This window comes from Fukomys damarensis, unplaced genomic scaffold (assembly GCF_012274545.1).
Source record: "Fukomys damarensis isolate Sample0158 unplaced genomic scaffold, DMR_v1.0_HiC HiC_scaffold_23, whole genome shotgun sequence".
Taxonomy (NCBI): Eukaryota; Metazoa; Chordata; class Mammalia; order Rodentia; family Bathyergidae; genus Fukomys; species Fukomys damarensis.
This window is the reverse complement of record NW_022900935.1, coordinates 45,182,876-45,192,892: the sequence shown is the minus strand read 5'-3', so window position 1 is coordinate 45,192,892 and position 10,017 is coordinate 45,182,876. Positions and strand designations below refer to the sequence as shown.

At 43.7% G+C, this 10,017-nt stretch overlaps 1 pseudogene; it reads left to right on the top strand.

Annotated features, from left to right (window-relative positions):
* The first annotated feature begins 642 nt into the window (after window positions 1-642).
* On the top strand, window positions 643-1,359 carry LOC117287320 (annotated as a pseudogene).
* The last annotated feature ends 8,658 nt before the right edge of the window (window positions 1,360-10,017 follow it).

Genomic DNA, 10,017 nt, shown 5'->3' with positions numbered 1-10,017 from the left:
ACAGTTCTCCCATCCTGGGCCTCTCTCCTCCTGCCCTCCAGAGTCCTCACCTCCTAGGCCTCTTGTATCCTGTACTGTGGCAGGAGGTGAGAGCAGACCCGGGGAGGGTGATTACACCAAGGAGCCCTGGTGTCTACCAAGATGACGGAAGTCCTGAGAGTAGCTGACTCCTAGAAACTGTGACACCAGCTGAATACCCTGTGGAAAAAGGAGGACAGATGTCAGCCAAAGGTCTGGGACTAATTGAGACTAACTGAATCTGCACATGACAATGGCTTAGAATGACCGCAAGACTGAGGGACTTTAAAGTGAAAAATCTTAGTCTAAATCAGCTCTTTGGCTTTGATACAGAGACATTTTCTCTAGCTGTAAATTTAATGGACAGAAGGTACAGCCAGGAGTGGTGGTGCACGCCTGTAATCCCAGCACTCCGGAGGCTGAGGTAGTATCATTGTGAGTTGAGACCAGCCTGAGTTACATAGTGAATTCCAGGTCAATCTCAACTACATAGTGAGATCCTGTCTCAAAACAAAAAAAAACAAAAAACAAACAAACAAAAAAAACAAACAAAAATGAAGGTACAGGGTCAGGGATTTATCTCAGTGGTTCTGCCGCCTGCCTCAAAAGCTCAGGGTCCTGAGTTCAATCCCCAGTACCAATAATAATAATATTAATAATAATAAAATGAAGGTACAGCACAAGCACCTTGGGTGTGTTGGACTGAGCAGCTTTTATTTGGCTGTAAAATCAGAATAGGAAAGAAATGTCCTATTGGCAACTGACTTGATCCAAATAAGTCAGTATCGGTTCATGGCTTCAGACTTAATGCAAATGGAAGATTGTATTGGAGAAGGTGTGTTGGAAAGTCAAAGCTACCACTGCCTTTCAATTTCTACAAATCTGTTATTCACTCATTCAAGAGAGCTTGCCATTTGAAAGGAATATAGCCTAAATTTTGAAAGACTAGAAGCTGAGCTTAAGTCATGTCACTGCAGGATCGTGTCTTCTAAAGCATAGCCTTCTGTGTTGGCCTTACCTATCATTGCATTGGAGGTCCAAGCACAGATAGCAGAAGGAGTAGAATGTCTTCAGAAACATTCCAAGATAAATGAGAGAGAGCTGACCTTCTGGTAAGAGCTTGTATCCAAGTGTTTAAATGAATATTCATCAAACAAGTGTTCCAAACCAAGTGTTCAGAAGTTGAAGTGGATTGTTTCTGGGCAACCTGCACAGCTGGTGAAGCACAGTTACTATAGAATAACTCACCTTCCAACAATTCCTGAAATGGTTTGGTTTATTTTGTTTTTCCTGGACGGACTTGAATGTTACTTGGAACGTGTTTTCTTTTTTCTGAAATGATTTCTTAATTGGTAAATTTAGTTGTTATTCTCTGTATAGAGTAAATTGTATAATTTTCTTCTACAATTGAAGTATTGAAATATTGGCTTCAAAATAAACCAGCTGGACTTGGAATAGCAAAAAGGAAAAACTGGTATCACCAATCTAGTCAGCTAACATTTTTTTGTTTGTTTGTTTTTGTTTTTTGAGACAGGGTCTCACTATGTAGTTGAGACTGACCTGGAACTCACTTTGTAGCCCAGGCTGGTCTTGAACTCACAGTGATGTTCCTGCCTCAGCCTCCTAAATGCTGGGATTACAGGTGTGCACCACCACACCCAGCTAGTCAGCTAATACTTGAAAGCATTTGCTTTATAAAAGGTACAATATCCTAAGGACCAGGCGTGGTGGCACATCCCTGTAATCCTAGCTCTTGGGAGGCTGAGGCAGAAGTATCACCATGAGTTTGAGGCCAACCTGGGCTACATAGTTCAAGGTCAGCCTAAATTACATAGCAAGACCCTGTCTCAAAAAACAAAAACAAAAAACAATAACAACAAAAACACCCTTAAGAGTTTCCAATCTCTTTTATGTTAACCATTTCATAAAATTAGCAGTTTAGAAAACAACATCCTCTTTAATAACCTGAATTTGTAAGGTAGTGCTGAAGTAGTGGTATTTTTAATTGCACATTTTGCTAAATGTAGCCCTAAACTCTAGCTCATTTAAAGTTATAACAGGACAAAAATTTGATCCATATATGAACTAATTTGAGACTGTTGGCTTATAAGGAGAATCATTAGGAACTTGAATATTACACCTAAAGAAAAAGTAATACAAAGCAGATGATCTCTACTGGGTTTCTGAAAATTGTCAGTATGTCTCCACATACTGCTATTGCAAATGGAATACTAGAAAGTAATTATAGGACTAGGGATTTAGCTCAGTGGTGCCACCACCTGCCTCATAAGCACAAGGACCTGAGTTAGATCCCTGTACAAAAAAAAAAAGAAATAAATAAAAGAAAGTAATTATATTCGTAAAAAATATAAATTCAGTCACTATGTGTATTTTATATATTCTTGCCATCTAAATTTAATGTACAAAATGAGAATCAAGACCTGTCATGTAAAGGTATAAGATCCCAATGATGAATGTAACTGTACTGTATACTAAAATGTACCAATACTCAATGAGAAAAAAAAATAAATTTAATGTACAGTAGTGATTTACATTTTCCTACTCAAAACTAAATGTTAACATTTAACACATCTACATATGATTATGAAATTTAGGTATGAAAATTTTACTTTTTTTGAAGTAATATCATTTTTTTAAAATTTACTTTTAATAGCTAGTATTTAGATAAACTTTTGATAAGTTGGAGGTTTTTGTTCTTTACATAAATAGCATTATTGTGGCAAAAGTAAATGTCTTTGAAGCCTTTCTCCACAACCCTGAACTATGGATTCCATAATGTTATAATGGCTTTAAGTTATGAACCCTCAAAAACATCACTAGATTCTTACGGTGTTTGCCATCTTTGGAAAACTGCCTAATTAATACAATGCTGCAGTAGGATCATTTAGATTTGAATTCATCTGTAAAGCTAACAGCATAAATGTGAGACAACACAAGCTTGAAAAGGTGAACTGTGAATCTTCATTTCTAACAACTTTCTAGACTGGATCAATAGATTATATAGAGGTGATATTGAAAATGGCAATCACAGCTGGGAGTGGTAACACACGCCTGTAATCCCAGCACTGGAGAGGCTGAGGCAGGAAGATTGCTGTGAGTTCGAGACCAATCTGGGCTACATAGTGAGTTCCAGGTCAGGCTCAAGTACATAGGATACCCTGTCTCAAAACAAACAAAAAAAATGGCAACCTACTTCATTTAAATGTTAAATTTTAAATTATGAGGTTTACATCAAAACCAACATTTCACACATGCACTTTTAAAAAGCATAACAAAAGTCATATTCTAGATAACGTAATGATTTCTTGGCACCCATAATGCAAGTAATAGATAGTTCAGAGATGAGAATGTTATTGCTATATGGGAATTACATTTAAACTTAAAAACATTTTGTTAAGCCAAAATACAGACCTACTAAGTTTGATATATTGAGCTATCTTTAATGTCTCTTCTAAAAAACAGGTGATATTTGTATCAATAAAAATTTGTATACAGAATCTACTTCCTCAGTCTATTAAAATATGTTCTATTATATTACATAGTAAGTCAAAATCAATTATCACTTGGAAAACTTGCTTTACCCTAAATTCTGGCTATAGGCTTCCAGGCTTTCTATAAAACTGCCATTCCTTCTAGTTGTTTTTTTAAGAAATAGAATATACTTTCACAAATTTCCATAATGTATTTTAAGAAAAGTAAGGAGATTTCTGAGGTAGCGTTTGGAATTCTCCATGTGAGCCAATGTAAAGAGATGCACATGTATTGTCAATGTTCTAAAGAGTTGGTGTAGCCTGGGGGCTGGGATTTAGCTCAGTGGTGCCACAGCCTGCCTTAAAAGCAGAAGGACCGGAGTTTGATTCCAGGTACCAAAAAAACACCCCCGAAAAACAAAAAAACAGAAAGTGAGGAGGCCAGGGGTTTAACTCAGTGGTTCTGCCCTCTGCCTTGCAAGAGCAAGGTCCCGAGTTCGATCCCTGGTTCCAAGGGGGCGAAAAAAAGAAGGAAAAACATTTTCCAGATAGCAGAAGTGTCATAGTGGCCACCTATCACCTTGCTTGTTATCATCTCTGGACCTAATTGTGCATCTGGTTCTTGTTAATGCTTGCCCTCAGACTTCTGCTTATCTGACCAGGACCTGGTCATCCTGACTGTATCTTCGGCACAGGGCCTGGGTAGCTGCCTGCTATCTTCAGCCTCACTGCCTGTCTGGAACACTGACAGACAAGAAAGTGAGAGAGGGCCAGCTTCTGAATACCCTGGGAAAGTTAACTGAGAGCACAGAGGTGGGGAAGTCAGGCTCTCTGCTGCAGAGGACGCCAATAAACTCAGAACACCAAGTGTCAAGGAACCACCCTTACCTGACAGTGAAGCTTCACGTCTTTGCTCTTTTTGTATTAAAAAGAAAAAGATTGAGAACAGGGTGCTAAAAACCCTTAAGGCTCCCTGGAGTTTGGTCAGGAGGACAGGACAGATAGTATATGGACCATGTACTTTGTAAGGCTTGGGGGTTTGAAGTATGAATAAGGATATCTTCTTCACTTCTGTCATATCTGAACTTAGTATGCACAGCATGAACTCCACAAAATATATACTAAGCTAGAAATGTCACCGTGGGACACACCAGTCATTTAAGGGTAGAATTATCTAATGGTCAACTTGGAACTCCTAGCTGAGCTGAGTCAGCGTAGTCTGGCTGTAGGAGATCCATCTGAGGATTCTCCTTATTTCCTCTTGTTGGTTCAGCTCTTGGCTGCACTCAGCAGATGCTCGCCAGGATCCCCACCATGCTGCACATCCAGGGGGATCCTGGGGCCGTCCTCTTCCTGAGTGTCTCTCCCTACCCGCCCTCAGCACTTCCCACAACTCCAGGCTCAGGAAAGGACACATGGGTGATGTATTTGGAGAATCTCAAGTACATCCCTAGCCAAGCATGGTGATGCACACCTATAATCCCAGTACTTGGGAGGCTGAGGCAGGATTGCTGTGAGTTCGAGACCAGCCTGGGCTACATAGTGAGTTCCAGTTCAGTCGAAACTACATAGTGAGACCCTATGTCTCAACCCTCCCGCCACAAAAAGTCAAATCAAGAAGTACAACCCTGGGGGAGCAGGGGATTTAACTCAGTGGTTCTCCCAAACACAAGGGCCCGAGTTTGATCCCTGGTACTCCCCCCAACAGACAGAAAAAAGAAGTACATCCCTGCGACTACATGATCTTTGCTGGCACTAAGCGGAAGGGAGAAAGGGTACACTGATAGCTTACTCTGAAAAGCTAGCAAGGAGTGATAGTCTGCCTCATTTATTACAAAACAGAGATGTCTCGTGGCTTTTTGATGTACACCATAACTGATCTCATACCCACAATTCAGATCATGAAAAGTGGACAATTTTTGTTGGCCAGTCCAGATTTAAGTATAATTGGCACATAGTTGAATGGTTATCTTTTTTTTTTTCCTTCTCAAGCCTCCCTGCCTCAAACTCAGGACTTTGTGCTTGCCAAGCAGGCATGGTGCCTCTGGGCTACATTCCTGGACTGCTCAAGTTTTGACAGTAATTCCAGCTCTGTAAAGACTGTTCTTTTTCTAAAGATATGGTTGGCTGCCTGACTGGGCACAAAGACGAAGAATGACATTTCAAGACCTACTGAAGGTTGGGGCTGGGGATTTAGCTCAGTGGTCCTACCACCTGTCTGGCAGGCACAAGGTCCTGAGTTTGATCCCCCATACCAAAAAACAAAAACAAAAAACAACCTACTGAAGGTTGACTTTGGGTTTATATAACTGGCTATGTGAATATGTATACACACTGGGGAATCCTCCATTGCCTCAGACCAAGCAAGACTCACTTGTTTCAACTTGTTGTTTAGCCTGTTAAAGGCAAAGCTTGAAGACAAAGAGATGGTGTCTATATTTTTGGTCTTGACTACGCCAATTTAATTGGAACTCTTTGTAACTAAAGTGCTGCCCTGCCAGGCATGGTGACACACTTAGGAAGCTGAGGCAGGAAGATCTCTGAGATTTGGAGGCTGACCTTGGAACTACATAGTGAAACCCTGTCTCAAAAAAAAAACCAAAAAAACAAAACAAAAAAAATAGGGGGCCAGGGATTTAGCTCAGTGGTGCCTGCCTTGCAAGCACAAGGACCCAAGTTCGATCCCCAGTACCAAAACACAACAACAATGACAAAAAAACAAAGTGCTGCCTTTTACTTATTGAAAGGTATTTTAGTGTAGCGCATGTATAATACCAAAAAAGAATATTTAACACTTCTTACATTGTATAGTTGATCTATAAGTTCAGATGCTTTTAAAAGTCAGTATATAAGCCAGGCTTGGTGGCCCAGGCCTGAATCCCAGCACTCAGGAGGCTGAGGCAGGACTGCTCTGAGTTCAAGCCTAGCCTGGGCTACATAGTGAGCTCAAGGTCAGTCTGAACTACATAGCAAGACCCTGTCGCAGGGGAAAAAAAAAAGTCAGCATGATACAATAGAAAGTAAGACTTTTGAATTCTTTACTAAGTCAGACTGAGTTATAATTCAGGATAGTATGTAAATAGTTACTTTAAAACACAAGACTAGGGCTGGGGATTTAGCTCAGTGGTTCTGCCAACCTGCCTCACAAGCGTAAGGTCCCGAAGTTGATCCCCAGTATCAAAAACAACAACAAAAAACCCACAAGACTGAAATTACTGTTTTTATGTGTGATTGTTGTGCTTTCTGCCAGCAATTAGGAGGATTAAAGTAGGAAGAGTACATCATCAGCACAAATTTGTATGCGACCACCATACTTAATTAAAAACAAAATCAGGTTATGAAAATGGCTGTGGTGGCACATGCTTGTAACCTCAGCACTCAGGAGGCTGAGGCAGGAAGATCACCAGGAGTTGGAGGCCAACTTTGGACACATAGTGAGACTCTGTCTCAAAAAAAAAAAAAAAAATCAGAATATGAAAAAAAATGTTGGAGCTCTACTTCACACCACATTCAAAGGTGGACTCTACAAAGATTAAAGATCTAAATTAAAATGGTTGGCTGGGGTTATAGCTCAGTGGCACCTCACCTGCCTTGTAAGTGTAAGGTCCTGAGTTTGATCCCCAATACTGCAAAAAAAATAAGTTTAAATGGTTAACATTAACACCAATAGGAAAAAATATAGAGGAGTATTTTTATATTCTTTAGGTGTGCAAATTCTCTTGTTTTGTTTTTTGAGACAGGGTCTTATTTATATGTAGCCCATGCTTGCCTTGAACTCAGAGGTGACTGTCCTGCCTCAGCCTCCCAAGTGCTGGGGTTGTAGGCATGCTGTACCACACCTGCCCCAGTGTCTAAATACATATAACATGAAGAAAAATGATAGCCTCATGCTATCAAAATTAAAAACTTTTTTAGGCCAGGGTCTCACTACCGCCTAGGCTAGCCTTGAATATACAATCCTCCTGCCTAAAGTTCTTGAGTGTTGGGCTTGTAGGCTCTGCCATTCATCACACCTGGCCTAAACTTTTTTTTTTTTTTTTCAGTACTGGGGATTATGCCTAGGGTATTTGCACTGAGCTACATCCCCCCCCCCCCCCCCCTTTTTTGAGACAGGTTGTCACCAAGTGACTAAATTGCTGACGCTCCACTCAAACTTGTGCTCCTTCTGCCTCCACAGTACTGTGATTATAGTCCTGCATCACTGCTCCGGACTGTGGCTATTTTAAATATAGTTTCCATTAAAATTTTAAATGCAGCTTGGTGTGGTGGCACTCGCTCATAATCCCAGCACTCAGGAGGATGAAGCAGGAGGATCACTCACTCACTTCAAGTTCAAGGCCAGCCTGAACTACATATTGAGTTTAAGGGCAGCTTGAACTGCATAGCAAGACCCTGTCCCAAAAATAAATAAATAAAATAGAATTTAAAATGGAGGCTCAGGAATTCAGCTCAGTAGTTCTGCCACCTGCCTCACAAGCACAAGGTCCTGAGTTTGACACGGAGTACCAAACAAACAAACAAACAAAACCAAAATGCAAACGGGATAGTGGCACAACCTGTAGTCCCAGTACTATAGGAGGCTAAGACAGGAGGACCCCAAATTAAAGGCCCACCTGGTAAACTCAGTGACTTGATTAACCCCACCTCAAACAAGTAAAAAGAGCTAGGGATGTAGCTCAGTGGCACTGCACCTGCCTGGCAAGCACAAGATCTTAAATTTGATCCCTGTTCCACAAAACAAGTGTCCTGAGTTCCATCCCCAGGATCAAGAAAAAAAAATTTACATCTTGTTTCTGTCATCCTAGCCACACATCCCAAGCTTGATATCCACCAGAACTAGTAGCTGGGTTTGCTCTAAAGTTGAACTGTATCATCCGAAAGGGTATGTGGTCATTTTGTCCTGGTAACTGTGAATATGACTTCATTCACACTGGGAACTTCTGGAGAGCAGAACATGGGGAGTCCAGGAGGGCACCCAGCATCCTCATACCCTGTCTCCCTGTGAGGCCCCGCTCATGTGCAGAGAACAGAGCACTACGACTGACTCCTCTCTGCCTGGTTGGCCTGCACGCTGGGTCCTGCTAATGCTCATCTGACATGAAGAAACCGAGGCATTCAATGGTTGCATAGCATGTGGGTGTGGGTGGTGCTGGGGATCGAACCCAGGGCCTCTATGTGCAGGGTGAGCACTCCATGATTCAGCTACAGCTCAGCTCTGCTTCATAGCTACTCAGAGGCAGCGCCAGGGTGACAGCCAGTGTTTCAGCCACTTCTGATTCATCCACATGCGCAAAATGTAAGCACAGGAACCTCTAACCCCAGGCAGGAGGAGGCCAGAACCTCTGGAAGTTACCTCCAGGGCAGAAGGAATTCACCAGGTGCCACAGGAGAGGGAGAGGTCAGCCACCTCCACCTGACTGGAGGAGCTGTCCAGGGATAGCAGAGGCCACAGTCCATAACACACCTGGAGATGGGGTGGGAGAGCCAGCTCGAGGGAGAGGGCAATTCCTAGAGGCAAGGCTGAGAGGCCACCCAAGCTGGGGAAAGGCCATTGTGTCCCTGGGAGGACAGAGGGCCAGCACCAGAGGCTTGTGGGAAGGACTGCAAGGCTGGCTTGCTTTTACCTGAGTGCCCTCAAACCCCAAGCTGACTGCTCCTGAGAAGCCCCTCTGGACTGGCTGACAGCCCAGCTGAGGCCCCAGGAAGCCCTATTTGGGAGCCCTGGAGCAAAAAGCTGGCACTGGGGTGCCTTGCACTGGGTGCTCCCTGCTTCCTTCTGAGGGAGCAGGGCACTGCTGAACACACTGCACAGTTGGCCTTGCCCGCCTCCAGCAGCCTGGGGACCCAGAACCCTCCTTTGGGCCTCAGCTGTCGGAGGCGTCATCATACTCCCCTCTGCAGGATGAGTCACTGTGGTGGCTGGCTCTCCTGTCCCCTGCGCACTGAAGCCTCAGGTCATCCTCTCCAGGGTGTCTCAAGGACAGTTGGGGTGGGAAGCAGCCCAAGTGGGCTGAGTGCGATGGGGGTCGAGGTTCTGCGCAAGCTCCTTGAGGAGTCCAGGCGCAGGCTCCGCCTGCACCCCCACCACCGCCTATGATGAGGCCCCAAGCTGGGAGGAGCCCTTCCCAAGCCACCTAATTGCTACCTGTCACAACCCAAGTGGGTCACCGAGATGGGGCTATTTATGACTGCAGCAGGTGCCACCTCCCCACTCCAGCAGGCACAGCAGCCCAGGAAGAGATGCCTTCCGAGGTCAGGATGGAAGGACACCCTGGGGGTGCGGCACTGTCCTCCAGGGCTGCAAAGACAGGGCCTTGATGTTCTTGACTGGCCCCTGCCAGGGCCATCCAGAGGGGCCCGGGGCCCACCTTTCCTTCCCTCACCCCATAGTCTTCTCACCCACATACCAAATAAACACAGGAGACCATGTTTGTGGTCTGGGAAAGATGGACATTTAGACAAGGGTGCCACACCTGCACCTGACCAGCGCCTCACAGGGAGCAGGCAG